General features: G+C 45.0%; 2 long non-coding RNA genes and 5 other non-coding genes across 9 annotated transcripts; 4 read left to right on the top strand and 3 right to left on the bottom strand.

Annotated features, from left to right (window-relative positions):
* The first annotated feature begins 2270 nt into the window (after window positions 1-2270).
* On the top strand, window positions 2271-5670 carry LOC123633890. The gene is made up of 2 exons (XR_006733828.1): window positions 2271-2526; window positions 5162-5670. It is a non-coding gene; the product is annotated as an uncharacterized LOC123633890 (long non-coding RNA).
* A 5308-nt stretch (window positions 5671-10978) lies between these two features.
* On the top strand, window positions 10979-11142 carry LOC123636049. Its single transcript, XR_006734292.1, has one exon. It is a non-coding gene; the product is annotated as a U1 spliceosomal RNA (small nuclear RNA).
* A 2403-nt stretch (window positions 11143-13545) lies between these two features.
* LOC123633888 lies at window positions 13546-17694 on the top strand. Of its 3 annotated transcripts, none has more exons than XR_006733825.1 (3): window positions 13546-14104; window positions 14295-14358; window positions 15129-17694. It is a non-coding gene; the product is annotated as an uncharacterized LOC123633888 (long non-coding RNA). The 3 variants fall into 3 exon arrangements; XR_006733824.1 differs by lacking the exon at window positions 15129-17694 and having other exon boundaries at window positions 13546-13682; window positions 13763-14104; window positions 14295-14772; XR_006733823.1 differs by lacking the exon at window positions 15129-17694 and adding an exon at window positions 14638-14772.
* On the top strand, window positions 15898-15971 carry TRNAN-GUU. Its single transcript has one exon. It is a non-coding gene; the product is annotated as a tRNA-Asn (tRNA).
* A 6430-nt stretch (window positions 17695-24124) lies between the features above and the next one.
* TRNAK-CUU lies at window positions 24125-24197 on the bottom strand. Its single transcript has one exon. It is a non-coding gene; the product is annotated as a tRNA-Lys (tRNA).
* A 957-nt stretch (window positions 24198-25154) lies between these two features.
* Window positions 25155-25226, bottom strand: TRNAH-GUG. The gene has a single exon. It is a non-coding gene; the product is annotated as a tRNA-His (tRNA).
* A 919-nt stretch (window positions 25227-26145) lies between these two features.
* Window positions 26146-26217, bottom strand: TRNAG-UCC. The gene has a single exon. It is a non-coding gene; the product is annotated as a tRNA-Gly (tRNA).
* Between the last annotated feature and the right edge of the window lie 818 nt (window positions 26218-27035).

Below are 27035 nucleotides of genomic sequence, written 5' to 3'. Positions count from 1 at the left end.
ACGCACCCTCACACGCCTCTCACTCTACACACACGGTCACTTGCCTCCGCGCGCTCCCCCGGCCCTCCTGCCCCTTCCACACGCGCCCTACACTCGCTTCCCAGAAACACTCCTGGACTCGCCCCCGCACCACGGGAACCCGATCGCCTTTAAGCCGCAGGTGTCCACGCGGCAGCCTCCGCGCTGCCTCATCTGCATAGCAGACGCTCCCTCCGTGATGTCACACGGGCGGCCCTGCCTCCAGCCCTCGCCGGTCCCCGCCGCGCTCCTCCGCCCCACCCCCACGCCGCCCAGCCCGCCAACCGGCGCGCCGGCAGCGGGTGGCGGAAGTGACGTCTGTCTCTCGCTCCTTCCCTCTCGCAGCACCGGGTTACGGCGGTGCGCCCAGTCCGGGATCTGCTCGCGCCCAGCTAATTGAGTTCTTAAGCTGTGTCCCGCCCTGGACCCTTTTGGCGGCCTGCAGAAGCCTGTGTACCCCTGGTGAAGTAAACGATTTTCTTGCATAAAATAGAATATTTAGCGTGACAAAGGGAACCAGTGTTGGGGGGCAGGTTGCACCAGGTGAGAGATTTTTTTAGACAAAGTTTAGGATAGAAAGAAGCACAAAGTTAGTTTTACAATTTCTGTGAAGAAAAGGAGGGCACAGCACCAGAAATAAGAGAGAGACGCTGGGCTGAGACCACATGACTCTGACTCTATTAGGGCAGGCTGAGGGAGGGGTAGGGGGAAATTTATGATCATAGTCCAGTTAGCAGAAGACTGCTGAGAAACTGTTGAGTTCGTCCTCTTTTGTTTTCCTGTAGCAGATTGATAACAGAAATTAGTTTTTTCTTTTTTCTTGATAGCCGGAGGCATCTGGTGTTTCCCCTGGAGGAGGTGGGATGCTTGTGTCTATGTTGTCTGTCCAGGAACTCTCCAAGGCTGTGTAAACAAACTCAAAAAAACTTTTTACAGGCAGTGAATTTTAATGACAGTTGATCAGGTTGTTTACCTGTTTTCTCTCCTGAAGACTCTTCTTCCTTTTAGAATGTGAATTGACTAACTCTGGCGAATATCAATGATGATTTAGTCTCTTTTGTTTGTTCAGCTGTTTTAAATTGTTAGGTAAACATCTTTGTAGGAGAGATACTTATGTTACTAATGTTAGAGGCAGAGTTTGTATCACTCTAAAAAGGCTGTCAGTTAGAAATTTATTTTTCTTGTTAGTCTGTGTTAATGGAAAAAAAGCCAAACCCTGTAAAATAATTTTAAGAAGATTTATTGTGAGCCAAATTTGAGGACCATGACCCAGAGCCACGCCCAAGAAGCACTGAGCAAGTGGACTCGCTGTGGCTGGGTTACAGTTTGGTTTTGTACATTTCAGGGAGACAGGGGTTACAGGTAAAGTCATAAATCCATACGTGGGAGGCATACATTGGTTTGGCCTGAAAAGGTGGGCCATCTCCAAGGGAGAAGGGGGCTTACAGGTTATAGGTGGGTTTAAAGATTCTTTGACTTGTAATTGGTTAAAGACATGAAGCTTTGTCTAAAGGCTTGGAATGTTTTAACATAAGTGTAGGGACCGTCCCTGGGCAAGAATTGGCTTGAGCCCAGAGTCAGCAAAGCTGGACGTGCTCCTTGAGGCCAGCGGTCAATAGGTCCGGACATGGCCTGTTGAATGCTTCTTGGGGCTAGAGGTTAATGGCCTGTTGAACAAACAAACTGTTCCCTATGGCAAATAGCCAAGGGCCTGAGGTCTTGGAGGCAAGCCAAGGTGTCTCATTGTCCTGCACTCGGTAATGAGGTCAAGAGGTTAAGATGCAAACATCTGCCTCCCCTGAGCAATTTTCCAGAAGGAATGGAACATGTTTCCTCAGGGCTCTAAAGGTAGTCACGTACCAGGAAGTAGCTGCTGGACAAAAAAAGTATAAAAATAAAACGACTTGTAAGAGCAAAGATAACTCTGTGACAGGCCAGGCTTCCTGGAATAGGCCTAAGTTTCGGTTTCCCCAGCACGGAGCCTCCCCTTCCCTGAAATGACGCCAATGACCACCTGAGGATCCCGAGACTTGGAGCCGACCAATCAGGAGTTAATGTGACCATGGAACCAACCAATCAGGAGCTGACACGGTCAGCCAGTCTTGAAGGAACAAATGAACTGAGGGAGGTAGGGGGGGTGGTGTGCCCAGCATAAGTAACCTACTGAAAAGTATAAAAGCTTCATTTTTACTCCAGGGCGGGGTCCTGGTTTGTGGAGAGGCCACTGCGTTGGTGGTCTGGGACTTGGACCCTAGCTCGAGCTAGCCAGTAAACTCCTTTGCCTTTTGCAGCCTCGGTGACTCTGCCTCTCTGTTCCTGGGGCCGAGGAAAACCGGTTCTAACAGACTGGTGCTGTCGGCACTGCAGTCTTGTACCATCTTTGTGTGTCTGTGTGTTTCTTTCTGTGTTCATCCCCCGTTCTGCAACTGGGCCGCAACAAGTGGTGCAGCGAGCAGGGTCTGTGTCGTTCAGGACGGAGGGACCGAAGAGGCACCCCTTTGGCCATTGGTAAGTGGCATCCAACAGGGGACTTTCGGGGAAAAAATGGGGAATTCCCTCTCAGCACCAGAACGCAAGTATAGAAAACTAATTCAGGGACTTTTGCACTCTGTAGGGGTGGAAGTGAAGGAAAGTACTTTGAAACAATTATTTGCTCTGGTGCAGCAGCATTGTTATTGGTTTCAATGTCAGTCAGAAGTGCAACTAAATCTTCATAGTTGGCAGCAAGTAGTTAGGGCCTTTCGTGACGCCCACCAGCAAGGTGAGACTATTGATTTAAAAATTTGGACTGTCTGCAGTGCAATCACTCAGGCATTACGCTTGTTGCAGACAGAATCAGAAAAGGCTTATGCAGGGGAAGAATCTGAGAAGGAGCCTTTACCATCTCGTGCCCCGTCCCCCGAGGAGTTAGGGGATGAGGAGGAACCACCAGATAAGGATCCTCCCAATGAACTGCCCACTCGGGCAGACATACAAGAATTAATCTCTTTACTTAAAAAGAATAAGGTGACCCCGGGACCTCCACCTCCTTTTTCAGCTTATCCAATTCAGCCTTCCGCCCCTCCAGCGGGACGGAACCTTAAAATTCATTTTACTCAAGGGCCACATGATGATTTCCCCCTTCCCCCTGACTTTGATGATCATCCTCCAGAACCAGATCCTAATGTTATTCCCCCTTTGCATTTCCCATTATTCGACAAGAAGTGCCTCCCGGCCAAGATCGTAATCTCCCTAATGGAGGATGGAATGTACAATATCAGGCTTTGCAGTACAAATTTTTAAAGGAACTTAAACAGGCTGTTCAAGCATATGGACCTCAGTCCCCTTTTGTTACTGGCTTGATTGATGCTTATTCTGGTGCTAATATTTTGTTGCCTATAGGTTGGGAACAACAGTTTTGGAAAGTCCACAGTGGCTACAATTACGTAGCTGGTGGATGGAGGGGGCTAGAGTACAGGCTCGCCTTAACGCACAACTGCAACTCCTGGGCCCACGGAGGAGCAGCTCACTGGGACAGGACAGTATGCTACCTTAGAAGCCCAGACAGCCTTGGGTGATCCAGCCATAACTCAAATTAAATTGATTTTTTTAAAGGCTTGGAGAAAAATTGAGACCTCTGGCTCTTTAGCCCGGTCCTTTGCTAAAACTATGCAAGGACCAACTGAACCTTATACTGATTTCTTGTCTCGGCTAAAAGACGCTGTTCAGCGCAGTGTCAGCTCCACAGAAGCAGCTTCTCTTATAATTCTGTCCTTGGCTGTAGAAAATGCCAATCCAGATTGTCAAAAAATTTTACACCCTTTAAAGGCTAGTGGGGCTTCCTTAGATGAATATGTCCACGCTTGTGCCGGTGTTGGTGGCGCTGCTTATCACGCTGCCTTGCTGGCGGGAGCTATTCAGAAAGGCAACAGTAAACCCACCTGTTTTAATTGTGGAAAGGTTGGGCATATAAGGAAAGAATGTAGGCAAGGAGGACATAATAATTCTGGTCCTCCCCCACGAGCCTCTAAACCGCAGCCTTCAAAGCTGTGTGGCAGATGTGGAAAAGGACATCATTGGACTAATGAATGTAGGTCAAAATTTGATAAGGATGGCAATCTGCTCCCTCCCATTAATGGGACAAGCGTTGGCATGCAGTTGGGAAACTCCCAGAGGGGCCCCCGGCCTCAGGGCCCCAACAACAACAATATGAAACCATCATATGGTTGGACAAGGGTCTTGCCCCCCCTCGACCTCATCTTTTGGGAACATCACATGTTCAGGGCCATCTATGGAAACTATTAGCAGCTGGAGAGTTAGTTAATATATGGATTGGTAATATGTCACTTAACCATTCAGCCTCTGCTCCCTTTCAGGTTAATCTTCATATTAATGCCTCGCGGCCTTTATTGGCTTGTGTACCCGATCCTTATTTGCTACTGCTAGGTTTTGTTCAGTGGAATGAGTCCACAGGAAATATCTCCTGCCTTAATAACTGCTCATTATATACTTGCCTTAACCGCTCTTCATGGGCTGACTTCAATGCTAGTTCACAAAGTTTATATGTTTTAAGGGCTAGGACAGAGCTTGAAACTGCCTTAATTACCACTTTTTTAAACAAAATAACTTCCTTGAGCCACCGAGTTAAGAGAGCTATCGGTCTTATAATCGCTGTTGTGGCTGGATTATTATCTATAGCTGCCACAGCTGCTACAGCAGGAGTAGCATTACAACAGTCTGTTCAAACCGCTGACTTCATCCGTAAGTGGCATGAAGACTCCCACCGACTGTGGCACCACCAACAGGAAATTGATAGCCATTTAGAAGGAGAAATCTTGCACTTACAAAGTACTGTCAAATTCAAGTCCTAACCACCCAGTCATTTTTGCGTTGCCTATTCCTTTTAACAATTGCAAACATTGGCGAGTTCTACGCCAACTGCTAGCTGGAGGGCGTAACCTGACGGCTGATGTACAAAGCCTAGAACAAGAAATAACCAGTACATTCCAGGAAAATTTGCCAGAATTTAATGAACAAGATTTCTTTCAAGGTTTGGCAAATGGCCTGTCACAAGCTAATCGTTTAACTCCTTTTAAATCTTTCCTTAATAGCATAGGAACTAATGCCGAAATTATAATTGTCTTTATTCTTTGCCTGTTTTTAGTCTACAGATGCTGGCACTACCGAAAAATAAAAATCAACCAACGTAATCAAAATATCATGATGGTCTTTGAGCATATTTGATCTCAAACTTAAAAGAAGAGGGGGAGATGTAGGGACCGTCCCTGGGCAAGAATTGGCTTGAGCCCAGAGTCAGGGAAGCTGGACGTGCTTCTTGGGGCCAGAGGTCAATAGGTCCAGACACGGCCTGTTGAATGCTCCTTGGGGCCAGAGGTCAATGGCCTGTTGAACGAACTGTTCCCTATGGCAAATAGCCAAGGGCCTGAGGTCTTGCAGGCAAGCCAAGGCGTCTCATTGTCCTGCACTCGGTAATGAGGTCAAAAGGTTAAGATGCAAACATCTGCCTCCCTTGAGCAATTTTCCAAAAGGAATGGAACATGTTTCCTCAGGGCTCTAAAGATAGTCACGTACCAGGAAGTAGCTGCTGGACAAAAAAAGTATAAAAATAAAACGACTGGTGCTGTCAGCAGGGCACTGCAGTCTTGTACCGTCTTTGTGTGTCTGTGTGTTTCTTTCTGTGTTCATCCCCCATTCTGCAATCAGCCGCAACAATAAGGAGCTGTTTATCAGAGATAAACCACTGAACATATATTTGTTGTGTAAATTGAGGACCTGCAGGTTTGTCTTGAATACCATTAGGCCTGTTAATGGGTTACAAAGGATGTCCCCAAGAAGGGAAGTGGGCGTGATGAGGTATATCTGACCTCCCTCCTCCTGGCAGGCAATTTAGTTTTAGGATATTCCTTTGGCCATGAGGGGGTCCATTCAGTCAGCCGGTGGGGGGGGGGGTGCCTTAAGATTTTATTTTAGTTCACATCCGTTAGCAAGACTGTCCTTTCAGCTGGTTCCTTCCAAATATGGTTATCTTTATGAGGTGGCATTCCAATTAAAATTTGAAGCCATCCAATGTCAGAGAGAAAACACATTTATGAAAGGAGAGAGAAAGCTCAGTGAAAGATGACCTTACTAATAACCAACCTAACAGAGAAAAACTATCAAACAGAAAGAAAGAGAAATAAACTCACAGCACATGATTGCCCTTTTGAAGAGAAAACTCACAACACAACTATACTACCCCCTTTGTTTAATTAAAACACCTGTGGCCTAACTCATCTCTAAGTTTCCCTTTCTAAGCCTGAAGAGCTTTAAATGGACAATAGGGGCTGGAGGTCTCTGTTTCAGTTCTTCCCAGGACCAGATTCCAAGGACTCTGATAAGCCAGCTTCACAGAGAAAAGAGAGAAAGTAAAGAACACCTGCAACAGCTTTGCTGGGGCTTCTCTTATCAGTTTGCTAAAGCAGAGGGGAAAAAAGCCATTTTTACCCTTCAAAATTCCAAGTAGTTTTCCCTCAGCTGCTTGGCATTTCTATTTCTTCATTTGTGTGCCGTGGCCATTCATGCCCTCTGACTCTCTCAGGAAAATAAATAAACTTCTGTATATTCTGCACTCTGTGTGAGAAATCTTTCTCCACCTGCTGTGAGCACCTAGTGAATTTACACCCTTTCACTCAGATGACTGCAAAACAGCCATCCATGCTGGTGTTACCACTAGTGGTGTTATAGAGACTGTTATCTAATTTCATGAGTTTTGTAATGTATACAGCATTATACAAAACTGCTGCCCCAGCAGAGATGATTGGACAACTCTCAGGCATGGTGTGGGACTTTGTCATCTCCAAGGTCATACCTTAGTGCTTACCTTATGTTAGCACTTTGTATTCTGCAAAGGCAGAAGCAAATCATCCAAGTTTGACAAAAATATCTTGGAGAAATTTTATCTGAGGACTTAATGGATAAATAGATCACCTTCTTCTATCTATAACTATAATCCACAATACTGAAGGTAGAGCAAAATTGGGATCTCCAAAGACTATTTGAACATTTATAAGTAGATTATTTTGTTGCTCAAATCACAACATTTAATGGAGGGTTTTCCTTTGGAGACCATAAAGCAAAGGTCTGTGGCATAGTGGCCAGTTAGGCCATTGGAAGACATGGCAATCTATTGAAAATGGGAGATTAGGTGAAAGTGCAGCAACTGAATGCTGAATGTTTGTCAAGGCCCCACTTCCTGAATACTGACAGAGAGACTCATTGTCAGGTAGTAGTGGAGGAATACTTTCTGGGGAATCTGACCAGCTTGTGTGGAAAGACCTGGCATCATTCCACAGAGATTGGACATTTGTTAAAAACAGGAGACATCCCTGGTAGTCTAGTGGTTAGGAAAAATAAAAATAAAACCAGGAGATATTTTATTCTATATACTGTAGTAGGAGTGAGAGATTTCAACATAGAACTGAGGTTAACTCCAAATATAGCAAAGAGAGCTGGGGATTTATAGATAATAGGCAGGATGAGGGTGTCAATGGACAGAAATTACTAAGAGGAACTTGATTAGACATCAAAGGTTGGGGAATTCTTGCTAAACTGGGCTCAACAGGATTCTTTGCTAAAACTGTACTTGGCAGGCCAAAGACTAGGCTTTATAGAGAAGAATGCTCAAGGAAACTGCCTAGTTTGGTCAATGAGGGAGTCCTTGTCAACTCTACATTGAAGCTTCTGCAAATAAAGGAAGGCCAACCAAGTGAAACAAGCAAAGGCTATTTACTCTGGGCTTGTGCTTTGGCAGTGATGGGACTCAGAAAATGGTACCCCAAAATGAAGGTCTCAGAAGCAAAAGTTCTTCTCTGAACTTTCCTTGTCCTCCTGCCTCTCAGCCCCATTCTTCCCCAAGGCTAGCCATAAAAATTAGAATCCCTCTTCCACAAGGCAGGTCATAAAAGCCAGAACCCCTTTTCCCAAAACCCATCCATAAAACCTGATTTTATTCTATGTAAGAACTGGCCATAAAGTGATTATCTGACCTACTTTGTTTGACTGTAAGAACCCCATTCCAGAAAGGGCCATGCACACACCCAGAAGGAAGGAATGCATGCTCAGAGAGGCCAGGCAGAATCTAGACCAACAGGCCTTGCTGGGTTTTGCCACTCAGCCTGTTAGCGTTAGAGTATACCCTTTTTGTCCAATCATGTTTCTACATGGATGCCCATACGTTGTTTAACCTAAGCATAAAAATGAACAATTTCCCCTGTATCTTTAGAGTTTTCATTCTGAAGACATCCACGTATACATATTGAAATAAATTTGTAACTTTTCCTATTAATCAATCAGGCTCATGTCCGTGATTTTTTTTCAGTGAACCTTAGAGGGGCAAGAGCCTTGCTCCCTGTAGCAGAGACTGGAAGGCAGTCAGAGGGGTGGGAAAGTTTTACCGTGGAAAAAAGGGAAGGCTTCAGGCGTGCCCTGGTTGAAGGCTGTCAGCATAAGGTGTAGTCAGGCTAACTAGATCTGTCAACCTAAAAGGAAGAAGCTGAGGCAAAATTAATATGAATAGAGAGTTTATTTGGCCCAAGCTTCAGTATTGAAACCCAGGAGCATAGATTCAAGGGGCCCTAAACATACACTGATTAGCAACAGTTTCAAGTGGATTTTTAAAGGCAAAAAAGGGAGACAGGGAGTGGACTGACACAAAGCTCTTTGTCAGGAATTCTCAATGGTTGACAGAAATAACACTGATTAGTGATTGGCTCTACATTAAGTTATAGGGTGCAAGTTATAGTGTCAGGTGTAGCATTACCAGGTTAATTTACTCAGCTGCTTGTGGCAATAACAAGCAGTTTCCATAGGTCAAGGAAGGAGTGTTACTGAACCGTGTGCTTGCTGCCCAATGCACATTAGTCTATACTATTGAGGCAGGACATTAGGATAGGGAACACAGGTGGTGGAAGGAACTCAGGTAGCAAAGAACAACAGGAACAAAATTAGGGTTACTGGTCAATGAAAACAAAAGCTGTGATTGAGCTGCGATTGTACCCATTGTATTATAGATACATTTTGCTTGCTCCAGTTTGGGGAAAGTCCTATGGGAGGTGCCTGTGCAGATGGGGAACAAGAGTTTCCTCAGATGAGTCTGACTTCATTTTACTGTCATTATCATAGATTAGCATTGCAGCTTGCCTCCCTCCCCAGTGAATTTTGGAAGCCATGACTTCCGGGCAGAAGGATGGAAAGGGATAACATTGTCATTGGCCAGAGAGACAGTAACACAAGAATGAGGAAGTCAGAAGAAAGAAAAGGAGAGACCCAATGAGACCCAAGTGTCACTGTTCACTGGGACTTGAGCCCACTCCTACCCCTATTATGGAGTAAACTGTCACTTGCTAAATCTTTCTTGACACTGCCAGCCCCCCCATATCTGGAGGTGTACCTACTTAATAAATTTCTTTCCCTTTGCTCTGGTGCTTTGGTGTTTGCTTTGGAAAAGATGTCAAACTCTGTAAAATAATTTTAAGAGGTTTATTCTGAGCCAAATTTGAGGACCATGGCCCAGAACCATGCCCAAGAAAACTTCAGCAAGTGGACTTGCTGTGGTTGAGTTACACTTTGGTTTTATATATTTCAGGGAAAGAGGAATTTCACATAAAGTCATAAATCAATACAGTGGTTTGGCCTGAAAAGGTGGGACATCTCCAGGGGGAGGGTGTTTACAGGTTGTAGGTGGGTTTAAAGACTCTTTCACTTGCAATGGGTTAAAAAATAAAGCTTCTGTCTAAAGGCTTGAATGTTTTCAGATAAGTCTATTAATCAGAGATGAGCTATGTATATATACTTGAGACATATGTTTGTTGTGTAAATCGAGGACCTGAAGATTTGTCTTGTAGCCTTAGGCCTGTTAACTAGTTACAAAGGGTAAATCCAAGAAGGGAGGGGGGCATGATGAGGCATGTCTGACCTCCCTCCTCCTGGCAGACAATTCAGTTTTAGGGTATCCTCTTGGCTAGGAAGGGGTCCATTCAGTCACCTGGCGTCGGGGGAAGCCTTAAGATTTTATTTTAGTTCACAGGTTTCAATTCTTTCTTGGCCAGGCTCAATGGCTCATGCCTGTAATCCTATCATTCTGGGAGGCCCAGGCGGGAGGATGGCTTGAGGTCAGGAGTTGGAGACCACCCTGAGTGAGACCCCCCCATCTCTACCAAAAGTTGTTAAAACAGTCAGGTGTGGTGGTGCAGGCTTGTAGTAGCAGCTACAGTTATTGGGGAGGCTGAGGCAAGAGGATCGCTTGAGCCCGGGAGTTTGAGGTCGCTGTGAGCTACGCCAGGGCACTCTAGCCCAGGTGACACAGTGAGACTCTGTCTCAAAAAATAAAAATAAATGAATGAATAAATAAAGATTAACACAGAATGGCACATCGAAAAGATAACCGTATTTGAAAGGAATCAGTTCCCTTTCTTTTCTACGAGTGAGAAGGCATTATTTCAAGAAAGCCGCCAAGAAGGCCTAGGTCGGGACACAACTTAAGAACTCAATTAGCTGGGCCCAAGTAGATCCCGGACTGGGCGCGCCGCCGCAACCCGGTGCGGCGGGAGGGAAGGAGCGAGAGGCAGACGTCACTTCCGCCACCCGCTACCCGCGCGCCGGTTGGCGGGCTGGGTGGCGTGGGGGTGGGGCGGAGGAGCGCGGCGGGGACCGGCGAGGGCTGGAGGCAGGACCGCCCGTGTGACATCACGGAGGGAGCGTCTGCTATGCAGATGAGGCAGCGCGGGGGCTGCCGCGTGGACACCTGCGGCTTAAAGGCGATCGGGTTCCCGTGGTGCGGGGGCGAGTCCAGGAGTGTTTCTGGGAAGCGAGTGTAGGGCGCGTGTGGAAGGGGCAGGAGGGCCGGGGGCGCGCGGAGGCAAGTGACCGTGTGTGTAGAGTGAGAGGCGTGTGAGGGTGCGTGGTGGCGGAGGAAAAGCTACTCATACTTACCTGGCAGGGGAGATACCATGATCACGAAGGTGGTTTTCCCAGGGCGAGGCTTATCCATTGCACTCCGGATGTGCTGACCCCTGCGATTTCCCCAAATGTGGGAAACTCGACTGCATAATTTGTGGTAGTGGGGGACTGCGTTCGCGCTTTCCCCTGATTATTTTTGGTAATAAGAATAGATCTGAGCAATATAGAAGCTTTTGGAACACTTTGCAGTTACATCAAACCTTGTAGAGCGATTATTGGAAGTGAAAAAACTGATCGTTGCCGTTTGTTTTCGGTGGGGGTTGTTTTTGTTGTCGTGATACCAAGGCGCTTTCGTTGTTTGGATTTTGGTTTCGTAAGAATGGATATTTCTTGTGTTAGAGCCAGATTCCCTCGGCCCCGGGAACAGAATGACAGAGTCACTGAGGCTGTAAAAGGCAAAGGAGTTTATTGACTAGTTCGAACTAGGGTCCAAGCCCCGAGCACCAACGCAGTGGTCTCTTTCTATGGGCAGGGACCCCGCGCAGCGGGAGTACAGGTCTTTTATATATATTTTTTTTTTTAGCTCTCTATCGCAACCAAGCGTTTAAGCAAGCAAGCCTTGTATACAAAAGCGGACTTTGGCTGTTAGCTATAAGTTAGGCAAGCAGGCCTTGTATACAAAAGCGGACTTTGGCTATTAGCTATAAATTAAGCAAGCAAGCCTTGTATACAAAAGCGGACTTTGGCTATTAGCTATAAATTAAGCAAGCAGGCCTTGTATACAAAAGCGGACTTTGGCTGTTAGCTATAAGTTAGGCAAGCAGGCCTTGTATACAAAAGCGGACTTTGGCTATTAGCTATAAATTAAGCAAGCCATCACAGAATTAACTAAAATGTTGTTTCAGTCCTGTTCTACACTTGTAGTTGTGATTTATTGTTGCAGTTTATGGTTTGTTTGTTTTTTTTATTATTTAAAGCAGGGTCTCGTTTTCTGGTCCTGAGCCATAATGCCTGGCTAATTTTGTAGTATTTTTCTGAGACAGAGTCTCACTCTGTTGCCCGGGCTAGAGTGCCGTGGCGTCAGCCCAGGTCACAGCAACCTCAAACCCCCGGGGTCAAGCAATCCTAAGGCCTCTGCCTCCTGGGTAGCTGGGACTACAGGCATGCGCCACCATGACCGGCTAGTTTTTTCTATATATAGTTTTAACTGTCCAGATAATTTGTTTCTATTTTTAGTAGAGACGGGGTCTCGCTCTTGCTCAGGCTGGTCTCGAATTCCTAAACTGAAGCGATCCACCCGCCTCGGCCTCCCAGAGTGCTAGGATTATGGGCGCGAGCCGCCCTGCCCAGCCCACATTCAAATCTTTAATCTATTTTGAGCTGATGTTTGTATGTGGTGAGAGATAGGGATCCAGTTTCATTCTTCAGCACATGGCACTCCAATTTTCCCAGCACCATTTACTGAAAAGGGTGTCCTTTCCCTAGTTTATGTACTTATTCACGTTGTCAAAGACCAGTTGGGGCTGCGCGCAGTGGTTCACGCCTGTAATCCTAGCACTCTGGGAGACCGAGGCGGGAGGATCGCTCGAGCTCAGGAGTTCGAGACCAGCCTGAGCAAGAGCGAGACCCCGTCTCTACTAAAAATAGAAAGAAATTAGCTGGACAACTAAAAATATACATAGAAAAAATTAGCCGGGCATGGTGGCACATGCCTGTAGTCCCAGCTACAGGAGAGGCTGAGGCAGAAGGATTGCTTGAGCCCGGGAGTTTGAGGTTGCTGTGAGTTAGGCTGACGCCACGGCACTCTAGCCTGGGCAACAGAGTGAGACTGTCTCAAAAAAAAAAAAAAAAAAAAAAGAACAGTTGGCTCTAAGTATATGGCTTTATTTCTGGGTTCTCTATTCTGTTCTACTAACCTATGTGTCATTGATCTATGTGTACCATACTGTTTTGGTTATTATAGGCTTGTAGTATAATTTGAAGTCAGGCAGTGTGATGCTTCCAGATTTGTTCTTTTTGTTCACAATTGCTTTGGCTTTGAGTGCTCTTTTTTGTTTCCATATGGACTTTAGAATTGGTTTTTCTAACTCTGTGAAAAATGACATTGGTATTTTTATAGTGATTGCATTGGACCTATAGATTGCTTTGGACAGTGTGGTCATTTTAATGGTGTTACATCTGATCCATGAGCATGAAATGTTTTTCCATTTGTGTCACCTACAATTTCTTTCATCAGTGTTGTATAGTTTTCCTTGTAGAGATCTTTCACTTCCTTGGTTAAATATATTCCTAGGTATTTTACAATATTGATTTTTGTATCTGTTGTAAATAAGATTCCAGTTTATGAGGGTTCTGATTTCTTCACATCCTCAGCAACACGTGTTATTGTCTGTCTTTTTTCTTTTCTTTTCTTTTCTTTTTTTTTTTTTTTTCTTCTTTTTTACACAGGATCTCTGTCTCCTGGGCTAGAGGGCAGTGGCCTCATCATAGCTCACTGCAGCCTCAAAACTCCTGGGCTCAGGCCATCCTCCTGCCTCAGCCTCCCAAGTAGCTGGGACTATAGGTGCTTGCCACCAGCCAGGCTAATTTTTCTATATTTTGTTCAGACAGAGTCTCACTTTTGCTAGTCTTGAACTCCTGGCCTCCAGCAGTCCTCCTTCCTGCCTCCGCCTTCCAGAGTGTCAGGCATGACCCACACAACCCAGGCTTGATCGTACTACTTTTGATCAGTAAGAGAGACCTGGATAGTGGATAGAAACTGTTGCGCAGGGGTGGGGTTGGCTAGTGAAGAAACTCTATTCTCCCCTAGGCCTCTTGGCCTCTCTCTGTGTTCCTTTCCACCTAGATGGAACCCCAGACTTCGATGGAAAGAAAGAATCTCCAGGATAAAAGGGTCTTTTTCAGTCCACCCTAAAAGGTGCCACTGAGATTTATCATGGATCTACGTGCTTAGTCCTGCTACTGAAATTTTCGAACTTCCCACAATTGTGGGTGCCTTTCTTCAGTCATTAGGCACAAGTGACAGTTCACGGGGCCCAAGAGCACAGTCTGTGCCTCCGCTCTTCCCTTCCTCAAGCAAGCCCCCCGCGTTCTTTGCCTCTTCTCTGGAGGCTGTTGATAAGAAAAGTAGACCCACAGGACATGCATGTTGGTAAGTACAGAATTAGCCAAGTTTATTATTGAGGGAAAAAATCAAAATAGCTTCAAGGCTATAGCAGACTTTCAACTATTTATATGGAATTAAAGCTACAGTTGTTATATATTATCCTACTTTTAGTAAACAGCATTACTCAATTTGTGCCAATAATGCTATTAAGCTTACTGCTGTTCTTGTTCTTCAGAATTCTTTATCAGTACCTGCTACAGATGCAGCGACAGTGCACCTACTTGAGACAATACAAACGGGTTAGTCGCAGTCTCCATCAGTCCTCTGTAAGGCACAGGGCGCAGCTGGCTCCTGGGCGGGGAGGGCTGTGGCGGAGTCGCAGTCCCTCGTCCCAGTCCCTCCCCGGCAGTGGTTTATCGTATTCTCTCCCCGCCGCTGAGGCGCAGGTTCTGTGCACCCGCTCTACCCCTCGGGCCCAGGTCTGCACGCCAGCAGTCGCCAGGTGCAAATCCAAAGGCTGAATCTTAAGGCATTTCCAGCTTTAATTAAACATTTAAAAGAGGAACATCTGTTTTCAGATTCTAGAGCACCAATCACACATAATTACCCGGCGAGCCCGACAGGAGGCTGAAGGAGAGTGATGGAAATTATTATTATTATTTTGGAGACTGCTCTGTCGCCCAGGCTGCAGTGCAGTGGTGTCATCATAGCTCACTGCAACCTCAAACTCCTGGGCTCGATCTTCCTGCCTCAGCCTCCCGAGTAGCTGGGACTGCAGGCACGCGCCATCACGCGTGATCAGCTTGTTATAACCAAGCTGATCTCAAACTCCTCGGTTGAAGCAGATCTCCCGCCTTGGCCTCCCAACGCGCTGGAATTAAAGGCGTGAGCCACCGCGCCCGGCTCTGATCGAAATTATTAAACAAAAAGAGACTCGTGGCATGTTCGTTTTCTGCTGGCCTTTTTCTTTAGTATCCACCTCGTGCCCTGCCCCCTCATCAGGCTGTCCCGACTCCTACCCACTTTCCTCTCCTCCTCTTCAGCTTTGCCTGTTCACTCCCTCCCCAAGGACCAACGACCCCAGGCTGAGGCTGCTGCGCTGTCCAGGATGGGGAGTTCAGTTCCGTTCCAGGGCTCATGTGTCCAAAATTGGGACCTCTGCTGGATTCCAAATCAGCTCCGAGAATACAAGAACCGCTGCCTTTGAGAAACAGTTCAAGTCTTCACATTCTGGAGTTCCTCGTAGGACCAGAAGCTTAAAGGCCACCCTGGAATTATTGGTTCTCCTAAAAACCTGCGGTGGGAGGGCTCTATTCATGGAGCGTTTATTGGACACCCACCAGGTGCGAGGCTGGCTCTGGGTGAAGGGCTGCACCATATGCAAACCCCAGGTTCCTGCGGGGTGGAGCCGACCTCCGAAAGCCAGAGGGTGGTGCGGTGCCCGCACCGCCAGTTCTGGTCCCTCCCACGCGCGTCCGCCTGCCCAGGCCTGAGGAGAATACCTGTGAACACGAGCAGGGAAGCGGAGCTAAGGAGGGCAACGGGGGTGACTTCGGCAGGAGAAGCTGCAGTCGGTCGTCTCCTGTGGGGGCTGGGGGGTGTGGCGGGGAAGGCTGTGGATCTGGCGTTTGGCTGTCTGAGTACCCCAGCTGACTCCGGCCCGATATATTGTCCAAACGTGCCCAACGACACGACTCTTGGCCTCGGTGTCTTCCGCGTCCCTGGTCTCTCGAAGGCACGGAGTTGGACAGGCGACAAAGATATGAGGATATCTGCAGCCAGAGGCTAAAAATAAATTTCTGGGATCAACAATTGAGTAAAATACGTTGGGTCTTGGCGTCTCTGTGGCGCAACCGGTTAGCGCGTTCGGCTGTTAACCGAAAGGTTGGTGGTTCGAGTCCACCCAGGGACGAGGCCTTTTACTTGCTCAAGGTCCTTTCCAGCTACTTAAAAGCAACTTCAGGCTTTCTGTTAAAGACTTTAATCCTCAGGACATCTGTCGGTTTTAAATCAGATGCCAAAATATGATGCGCGAAGACTCAAGTTCCACAAAACTTCCTAAAAGGAGGAATATTTCAGCAGAAGTGATTTTTCAATAGATCCCGTGTCTGGGGTTTCAGACCTTACCCCCAGAACCACTGCACATGTTCCCCCACTTCCAGAAGCTGGTACATCCCTGGAAACCTGAAAATTCCAAGGATAGAAAATAAGAAAACCCCAGTCTTGTGGTGGAGTCTCAAGTTCTGGGTGGAAATATTCATTCTGCCACGATGTAACTTTGAACAAGTTACTAAACTTTCTATACCTCCATTTTCTTCGTCTGTAAAAAAGAGCAAAAGGTATTTTAGGTATTTTCCTAATGGGTTACTCTAATATTTAATGAGAAATTCACATAAATCATTTGGGCACTTAATAAATGTTCATCAAACGTTAGCTACTATAATTATTTTCAGTGGGATCATCATCACCATTTTCATTATTTATCGCAGCCTTTTAAACAACTGCATATCTTTTCATGGTATGCATGGACCATCATATATTTAAACATTCCTCAATTGGTGGACAAGAAATTGTCTCTAATGTTTGTTCTTATAATTATTCAGAGAACATCCTGACACCAATATCCTTTATCACTTGGGCAAAGATTTCCTAAAATAGATTCCTAGAAGTGGACTTGCTTGATCAAAGTGTTTGTGCATTTCTAATTTTGCTAAATCATGCCTAATTGACCTCCAAAGAAGTTGTACCTAGTCATATGTCCACATTCTAAGAGAACACTCTTTTCTTGGCAACACCATCTAACATTTAATAACAGTACAGACATATCCCTTTTGTTTGGGGAATGTTATTGTTTGTTTGCCTCACACATTGCTCTCAATCTTATAGGTGAGGGGCTGGTGCTGTGATGTTTTCCTTTGTTCTCTTGTGCCCTGAGAATTCTGGGAAAGTGGTTCACAAAAGAGACTTGAGGTTTGATTCACTTGATTGTAAAGGTAGTGACAATGGGTGTTCCCATTGTTCCTGTGACAGACAGCCCAACTTTCAGCTGCTGAAGAAGATCCAGAAGTATCCCTCCAGAGTGGGACTTTTTATTTGGCTCAGTGTTGGTCCTGAGCCAAATAAAAATTGGAAAGGGCAGACTTTAAATTTTCATTGGATTGAGATTTTAGATAATAGATCTTTTTTCTTATTTTCTTATGGCAACAAAAGGACAGATTGCATTCTTGAACTTTATTGGAGGAACTCAATAATAGTGGCTATTCTACTGCTCTTATGGGATTATTTGTCTATGCTGGCCTGTGGTGCTTGCTATGAAACATCATCTGTTGAGCTGAGGTGGGCAAGTGGCTAAAGAAAACCTGTCAGAAAATAAAATGGAGTTGAGTCCAATATCTGTCTCCCTCTACAAGACCCTGTTGCAGTGGTCCCTACACCTATCACCATGGCCCACCCCTCTTGAGTGAAATCTGTTTTACCATCTTTTTTTTTTTAAGTGAAGAAAACAGAAGATTTACCTAGGGTTAAGTAAAGTCTTATTTTGACCCTTTCAGAGGTTTGGATCTCTTTGGATGTCAGCTCAGGCTGCTGTATACTATAGACTGGGTGGCTTAAACAACAAACAGACTTGGGGTGAAGTGGAGTGCAGTGATGCCACCATCATAGCTCATTGCAACCTCCAACTCCTGGGCTCAAGGGATTCTCCTGCCTCAGCCTCTTGCATACCTGGGACTATAGGCATGTACCACCATACCCAGCTAAGGGGTCTCTCGCTCTTGATCAGGCTGATTTCAAACTCCTGACCTCCCATCTCAGCCTCCCAGAGTGCTAGGCTTACAGGTGTTTGCCACTGTGCCTGGTCAAACAACAGACATTTAATTCTCATAGTTCTGGAGGCTGAGATCAAGGTGCCAGCAAATTTGGTTCTTGGTAAGGGCTCTCTTCCTGGTTTGCAGACAGCAACTTTTCACTGTATTTTCACAAGGCAGAAGGAGGAAGCTCCGGTGTCTCTTCTTATAAGGGCACTAATCCCACCATGGGGGCCCCACCCTCAGGGCTTCATCTAAACCTATTTACCTACAAAGGCCCCACCTCCTAATACCATCACGTCGGAGGTTAGGGTTTCAATATATGAATGGAGGGAGGGGCAAAAACATTCAAAACAGGTGGTAACAGAAAGAGACATTCCTCAAGAGTCTAAAATGCCCTTCATAGTGACTGGATTGCAAGGACTTGACAACAGTCACATAAAGGTGGAAGCAGAAATTGTCCCATAGTTCATTGATCTTTTCCTTCTAGAAGGATCAGGGCAAGTGCTTATATGTATGTATGTATGTGTGTGTGTGTGTGTTTTCAATATTAAAATCAAGGGATCATAGAAAGGCACACACAGTAGGAAAATTCTCATCTCTACTCAAGTTCCCAGTTTCCAAAGGGAGAAAAAATACTAACCTGTTTTTTTTCTTACAAGCATGAGTTTGTTACTTTTATAATAACAAAGAAATCACCCGCTTTATAAGTAATATTGAAAACTTAAGACAAACCAGGCTATATTCACCTGCTGTGACTCAACTTAACCATAGGCTGCTAAAGCCACAAGGCAGGTCATTAACTTACAATCACAACCTGTCACCTGAGCTTAGGCAAGTCACAGTCTCTATGGACTTAAAAAGCATCATGACCCAGAAGTTTATAGGATTTTTCTTTCCTTTTTTTCTTCCTTCTTGAGACAAGTTTTTTCAGGCATTATATATACACACACACTTCCCACTCCTCTATCTTTCCAATGGTGATGGTTTATTTTGTGGGTTAACTTGGCCAGGTTATGAAACCCAAATATCTGGTCAAACATCAGTCCAGATGTTGCTATCAAGGTATTTTTTTAGATGCAGTTAACATTTAAATCAGTAGACTTTGAGTAAAGCAGATTACCCTCCAAAATGTGGGTGGACCTCATCTATTCAGTTGAACATCTTAAGAGAAAGGACAGGAAGAGGGAATTCTGGCTTCAAAATGCTTTCAGACTCCAGCTGCAAATCACTCTTCCCTGGGTCTTCAGTATGCCAACCTATCCTGCAGATTTTGGATTTGCCAGCCTCCTCAATAATGTGAGTCAATTCCTTAAAATAAATCAATCTCTCTAGCGCTCTCTCTCTCTCTCTCTCTCTCTCTCTTTATACACACACACACACACACACACACACACACACACACACACACATCTTCTGTGGGTTCTGTTTCTCTGGAAAACTATGACTAATATACCAATATACTTGTATCGTAATTTTGATGAGAACAATGATTAAATTATATTACTATAATATTATTTTGTATTATTATATTAATATATCAATATATTTTAAAATATATTAAGTGCATAAATTATTTTATTAATAAATTATATTAACAGATGAGCTACCTAATTTAATGTGATTTTTTTGTACAATATTTTATTTTTCCATTTGCTTAGTTTTTATTACTGAATTATAGCCAATTGCTCCTGTAAATCTGTAAATCTCCCCTCAACACATAGAAATACACAATCTTTCTTCTCTCACCCTACCTGGGCACATTCACATTCCTACCAGCTCCATTCTGGATTAGACTACTTGATCTTCAGGCCAATATCCTACAGTTGTTACATAATAGCTATCTTTAATTCACCATCTTGGGATGTCCATAGTCTCTTTCTTTTGTTGGATCCCCTGCTTCATGGATCTCAGGTGGTCTTCTTTTTTCACTTACTCCTTTCTTTTCTCTCTCCTCTCCTCTTCATTTCTCCCCCTCCTCTTCCCTCCCCTCTCCTCCCCTCCCCTCTCCTCTCCTCTCTTTTCCCTTAGGCAGGGTCTTGCCCTAGAGTGCAGTGGTATGATCATAGCTCACTGCAACCTCAAACTCCTAGGCTCAAGTGAACCTCCCACTTTGGCCTCCCAAAGCTCTAGGATTATAGGCCTAAGCCACTGCACCTGGCCTACCCTTTTTGATAATGCATATCCTCCAACAACCTTTGTAAAGAGGTTGACCAAGAACTACATTGCATGTCTGAAAATGTCTTTTACACCAATATACCTGATATCTAGTAAAATCTAGATAGAGAATTTTATGTTGAAATAATTTTCCCTCAGAGTTTTAAAGGCATTGCTTCATTGTTTTGTATGTCCCATAGTTGCTGTCAAGAAGAAAAAAGTAGTCCTTGACTGCTCTCAGCTTATGGCTGGTCTGACTCAGACACCAATGCCATGATGTTCTGCTGTTAAAACTAAAAAATTTCACATAACACCAACCTCAGACAAAGTTACTCTCTCACCAACATGAAACAAAGACTATTTCACTATCATGTTTGAGCACAAATGCTTCAAATCACAAATATGATCAACATCCCCCTTTTTCAATGGCTAATAATGACTATTCTTTACCAATTATGCATTTAGTCCTGCTCCATTCCTCCCACTTTCTAGATAAAAATTATTAAAATTCCCAATGGTAGTCTTGCCCCACTATTTCCCCATGGCATATGCTGTGTCCTTTGTTGCAATGAGCCAATAAGCCCAACTTTGGCCATAAATTTATTCCTGATAGTTATAAACTGGAGGACATCAACACTGTAGAGAAGAGAGATGCCATTCTAATTTTTTGTTATTTGCATTAAACTGTTCTCATCTTCCCTCCCAAAAAGCTTATAGAATCTTTTATTCTTACTGTTTTGAATTTGTTTTTTGTTTTTTTTTTTGAGACAGAGTCTCACTCTGTTGCCCGGGCTAGAGTGAGTGCCATGGCGTCAGCCTAGCTCACAGCAACCTCAAACTCCTGGGCTTAAGCAATCCTCCTGCCTCAGCCTCCCGAGTAGCTGGGACTACAGGCATGCACCACCATGCCCAGCTAATTTTTTCTATATATATTTTTAGTTGGCCAGATAATTTCTTTCTATTTTTAGTAAAGACGGGGGTCTTACTGTTGCTCAGGCTGGTCTCGAACTCCTGAGCTCAAGCGATCCACCCGCCTCGGCCTCCCAGAGTGCTAGGATTACAGGCGTGAGCCACCGCGCCCGGCCTGTTTTCAACTTTTAATTAATTTATTTATTTTTGAGACAGAGTCTCCCTCCTGGGCTCAAGCAATCCTTCTGCCTCAGCCTCCCAAGTAGCTGGGACTATAGGCATGTGCCACCATGCCTGGCTAATTTTTTCTATGTATGTTTTTAGTTTCCCATATAATTTCTTTCTATTTTTAGTAGAGATGGGGTCTCACTCTTGCTCAGGCTGGTCTCCAACTCCTGACCTTGAGCGATCCTCCCGCCTCGGCCTCCCAGAGTGCTAGGATTACAGGCATGAGCCACCACGCCCAACCTATTTTGAACTTCTTGACCTATTTTCATCCACTGTGCACAGTGCTAGGATCCCATGCCTGGCCATAATTTCTTTTCTTTATATGCTTGCCATTTTTATTGGTCTGTTGGTTTGTTTCTTATTGGTTTGTAGTTCTATAAATATCAGGGAAACTAGCCCTTTATGTATGATGTATGTTCTAAGAACGCAGACGTTGAGAATAGTATGGTAAAGTAGGTGCAGCCAGAGGAGGAGAAGCGAACAAACTTCAAAGGAAGAAGTTTATTATACTCACAGGTCCCAGAGAGTGGGTTACAGCATGTTTCTCAGGGCCATACAGGGACACAACCAACAGCATACACGACAGAATAAGTAGGCAGTGGAGAGAGAGAACGCATAGGACAAAGCCTTTATTGAGTTCTGGGGTGGTGTTGAAGTTTAATGGGTCCAGGAAATTTATTCCAAGTGGTTTGACTGCAAACCAAGCAGAGGGTGGGGAGAAAGGGAAGGAAACTGCTGCGGGAGTGAGGGATGGGAAGGGGAGCTAGAATCATTGGCCTGGGTTTGTTATCAAGGGAGTTTCATCTGGGTTTGGGTGTGGGTTCAAAATTAGGGCAGTGAAAAGAAGGTTGAGGCACCAAAGCATGAGCTTAAAATGGAGGATTTTAAACACAATGTGAATTACAAACATTTCCCTAAATTGTCATTTATCTTTGGACTTTGCTAATGAAAATTCCATTTGATTTCTGTAGTTACATTCTTCAATATTTTCTCTCAGGATTTCTGAGTTCATTTTGAAGCAAGAATTGTTTGAAATGAATAAAAATAAAATAAAGAGGATTTCTGAGTTTATGTCATAGAACAGTCTTTTCCACACATACATCAGAATAATAAAATAATTGTTCCTTGGTTTCTACAAGAACTTTAATGTTCTTTTTATTATTGAACTATTTGATCAATTTGGAATTTATGCTTATGTAAAGGGTATGGTATTTTTTGATCATCGTTTTTTTCCCCATTTATTTAGTTATCAAAAAATTGTTCCTTAAAATTATTGATTTGAGTCCCTTTTTCTAATATATTAATATTACAATTCTTTAAGTATTTTGGTCTATTTCTAGACTCTATTCTACCGTGTCTATTCATACATGATATTGCACTGTTTAAATTATTACAATTTATGGCATCTTAATACTTCATAAGGCTAATCCTTCCTTAGTCTTTTTTTCCTGAAAAGAATGACTCAGATATTACTGCTTGCTATTTTCTATTTGAATATTGGAATCACATGGTCCAGCTGGGATAAAAAAGAAAAGAAGTCTTTTGATATCTTAATGAAAATCATGTTAAATTCAGACACCAAGGAGAGGTGCTATCTTTATGATGTTGACTCTCCTATCCAAGAACATAGTATATATTGGTTAATAAGGAAGGAAACCACTGCCCTAATGCCGTGATTCCTGAACTTGAGCATTCATCCAAAATCACCTAGAGAGCTTGTTAAGTCACGATTGTTGGGCCCACTCCTCAGTGTTCCTGATTCAGTAGGTCTAAGGTGGGGCTTGCGAATTTGCATTTCTCCCAAGTTTCCAGGTGATAATGAAGATCCCTGTCATGGGACCACACTTTGAGAGTAACTGGCCTAGCATGTATTGGTAATTTTGGAGATGGCTGGTGGCGATGAGGTGTGTGTGTGTGTGTGTGTGTGTGTGTGTGTGTGTAAAACTAAGGCATACTTACAAACTTAAAAAAAGAAAGTACTGGTAAATGCTCCCTAGGGAGAGATGGTGGACGATCTGTATGAGGAATTAAAAGGAATGTACGCGTTGTTGTAGAGAAACCTGTTGAGCGGTGCCGTGCTTGGCTCACCTTGCAAACCAACTTAACCCATCCGACTCATCCCAACAATGAAAGGTAATTTAGCAAAAACAAATGCGAGGCAAACAACTTCAGGCTTTGGGGGTAAAACAAAGTTCTCCAGTGAATCAATAACTATCTCAAAGCACTCGGGCGCAGCCTTCTGGAGAGGCAGCATATATCCATCAAATAAGACTGGCTGTGAACTCCCTACTCGCCTGCTCTCCTGTTCCTGCACCTTTGTTCCTCCCTCTCCGGTCTTCGCTGCTCTCCTCCGCGCCCCCCGCCCCGCCCCCAGGTCCTTTTCTAGGCCTCTCTCCTCTTCGTTTCGGGACCTTCCTAAACGAGTTGTATTGTACAGCCCTTTACGGCTGACGAAGGTTTCAAAACCTAAAAAGCACAGACAGATGCCCCTTAGCTCCCAGCAGAGGACATTTTAACTAGGTAAGAAGGCCCTTTAAAACCTCATCTGTGGCGGAAGGAAAAACCAAAAAACCTCATCCAAAATTTCCCACCGACGAGCCGAGGAGTGTTTCCATCTGGTCGCGTCCTGAGGCGTCTTCCCCGCGGAGCAGAGTCCGGGTGGGATAAGGGGAGCCTGGCGGTTCCGGACTCAATCCTCGGGGCTGCTCGCTCCGTCTCACCTTCGCCGAGGAGGGAGTCGGCTGTGAATTGGAAACGCCTGGTCGTCACAGACGCCGGAATCCGCGGTCAGATTCCTTTGTTTTGATGAATTTAGAGCGAACAGAAGCGATTTCTGGAATAATTTACTAAAGTTTAAATGAACACTAGCCGCAGCGGCGATTCAGAAGTTCATTCTGTTAGCAGCTGGCCGAGAAGATTCAATGTGAAAACAAGACAGAAGGTTAAAAAAAAAAAAAAGCTGCCGCGCCCAACGTGGGGCTCGAACCCACGACCCTGAGATTAAGAGTCTCATGCTCTACCGACTGAGCTAGCCGGGCGCCGGTGGCAAAGGTTTTTCCTACTCAGTATCATTTTCCTTTGACAGGGTGCACGATCTAGTTTAGCGCAAAAGAAGTTTCAGGGGTTAGAGTTCAGTGAACACAATAATGGCCTTTTACCACTGAGGAACCCGAGGCTTAGAAAGAGTGTTGGGGACTGCGCTGGGCTACGCGGGCTCGCAGGAGGACTCGGGAATCACGGGTTCTGCCTGAAACTTCGATGTTTTCACTGATTTCTTCTAGTGAGGGAACCTCCTTACCAACTGCTGGGGGTGGGTGTGTGGAGACCAGCGCGAGCACACGTGGTTTAGAGCAGCAAACAGCCGCCTTCAGGGAGCAGGAGGGGCGCCGGGACTCGTGCTCCTGGGACCTTGGGGCTGCAGTTCCTGCCTCCTCGGTTTGAAACCCTTTTCTCCCCTAAATTACGACAACCAGGGGGGTGGGTTGGGGGTAAGGGACACGTTACTGGAAAGATAGGTCCTATTCACTATTCATTTGGAGCATAAGTTTGTTTTTAAATACTGAAATTTTCTGTGGCCTAAGTAAACTACCATGGTCATTACGTGTAAAGTTCCCACCGAGATCTAAACTTGGATGGGATTCAAAACCTCAGGTGTACGCAATCTCGGGAGCTTTCACTCCACCCTCTCCGAAGCTTTCAGTGCTGGAGTCAACCTGTGAAGGGTTCTCTCGTCTCCTTAGGTAACGGCCGAAGGAACCTTTCTCTCCAACCTTGGTCCCAGCTCCGTGATCTCCATACCTCCCTGAAGCGTGTCTGCCTGGCCTGGTTAGGTTAGCTGCGGTGAGCGAGCCGCGGAGTTAGCCGACTACAACTGTGTATCTGCCCAATTTCTTGACTGCACCTCTGCGCCGCTGTCTTGAGCGAAGGCAGAATTACAAGCTTGTGTCACTTTTAAAAGGTCGAAAAGTAAGCTGCCAAGACAGGTCACAGTCACATGCCGTGACTCGGATTCGAACCGAGGTTGCTGCGGCCACAACGCAGAGTACTAACCACTATACGATCACGGCGCGCCACTTGGAAGGCAATATGTTTGTGGTGGATTTAATGCCTTTTGAAGTAGGAATACCTGCCTTGTCCGTTGTTTCATTTGCTAGGTTCGTAGGATCCGCATTACACAGAATCCCAAACGTTTCCACGCCGCAACCTTGAAGCTACGACACCCGAATCCGGTTCTGAAACTAAATTCCCCGATCCCAGCAACTGCATCGCCCCCTCTGCTGGGCGGCCACACGCCCAGGTCCTGACTAGAAGACAGAAAGCCGCGGTTGCAGCCCGGATCAGGTTCCCTGTCGCCCTTGCTCTTCCACCTCCCTCTCCCCCCGCCCGCCCATCTAACCCTCACCTCGCCTCCCATCCAAACAATCAAGTCGTCTCGCCCAAGAGTCAGAGAGGCAGCTCCGTTGGATTTTCCTAATTACATCTCCAGCCCGTGCCCTGGAATTGAAGTTTCTGTCCCCAGAATGGTGGAACCGGAAGAGAAGCGGAGTTGGTGAGCTGAGGAAGGGGGTGAGGGCCCCTTCTTAATTATTTTTTCTTGCTGCTTTCATCGTTCCAAGTAACGCTGTGCGCTCTCTCTTTGGAACTGCGGGCGCCTGTGCTGATTTCCTTATCCTGAATCCTCCGTAAATCAGGCACTCTGCAGAGTCAGACAAACAAATCCAACCAGCCTGTATTAGAGACACTGCCCTAAAGACTCCCAAAGGATAACTGTAAACTCCTGCGACGCCAGCGGCCAAACCCAGCAGAAAGACTTGGCTCGTCGTGCAGCTACGAAAATACCCAGGGGCTTGCTCTGCGCAAGGAGGGACTCCACGGAGGCACAGTCTCAGGACACAACGGTGGTCAAAGGCCATTTTCTTTGCTTCTTTGTGTGCTTCTTAGCCTACTCGGTTTCAAAGTTGGTAGAGAAAAGAAAAAGTCCTCGGTTGCGTTGGCCGGGAATCGAACCCGGGTCAACTGCTTGGAAGGCAGCTATGCTCACCACTATACCACCAACGCACTTCGAAGTGTTGCTTGGTTGGTTTTCTTATGAAGACTCGTCGTCAAGACTGAGCCCTGTAATTCATTTTGCGTTTCATTAAAAGAAATTTAGACCACAAAGCCAAAGGAGGAAGAGAAAGCAGCTCTCCAGGATTTCTCCTATTAAAAATTCTGCAGTAGTTTCTAGTTTCACAGATTTAAAGAAAGTCAATTCTAGTTTCTTCTATTGTCATTTGAAAGGAGCCTTTGAAATCCAGTGAACCAGTTAAGATTCTGCTGTGGGAGTTATCTATGTACATCGTTACCCATTTGAGTGTTTCCTTAGGACAAATGCATAACGGTAAAGTTGCTTTGAAAAGATATGCACGTCTTTAAGCTTTTAATACATATTGCCAAACTGCTGTGTGGAGAGTTATCAATTTTCACTATTCAATGACTATTACCAAATTACATCAGTCAATGGATATCGTCATTCTTTTCATCTTTACAAAAGTGGAGGATAAAAATATGGAGTCATTTTAATTTGCATTTATTTATTACTACGAAGGTTGATCATTTTTCATAAGCTTACCAATTATTTGTATTAGTTTTGAGACTAAGTCATGTTGCTTTGTCTTTGTATTCGGTATTTACATTTTTCCCTACTGATTTATACCAGTTTATCATTTATCTTTTAATACTATTTATGAGATTTTGGGGAGGGCAGAAATTTCCTGTTTTTATGTAGTCTAATCTATCAGTTTTATCCTTTATGATTTCTGCCTTTGTTTTTACCTTGAAAAAGTCCTCTGTAGCCCAAAATTAAGATAATTATTCACTAGAGTACTTTTCTTCTA

Source organism: Lemur catta, chromosome 3 (genome assembly GCF_020740605.2).
Source record: "Lemur catta isolate mLemCat1 chromosome 3, mLemCat1.pri, whole genome shotgun sequence".
In the NCBI taxonomy this organism is placed as follows: Eukaryota; Metazoa; Chordata; class Mammalia; order Primates; family Lemuridae; genus Lemur; species Lemur catta.
This window is presented reverse-complemented; position numbering and strand designations above follow the sequence as displayed.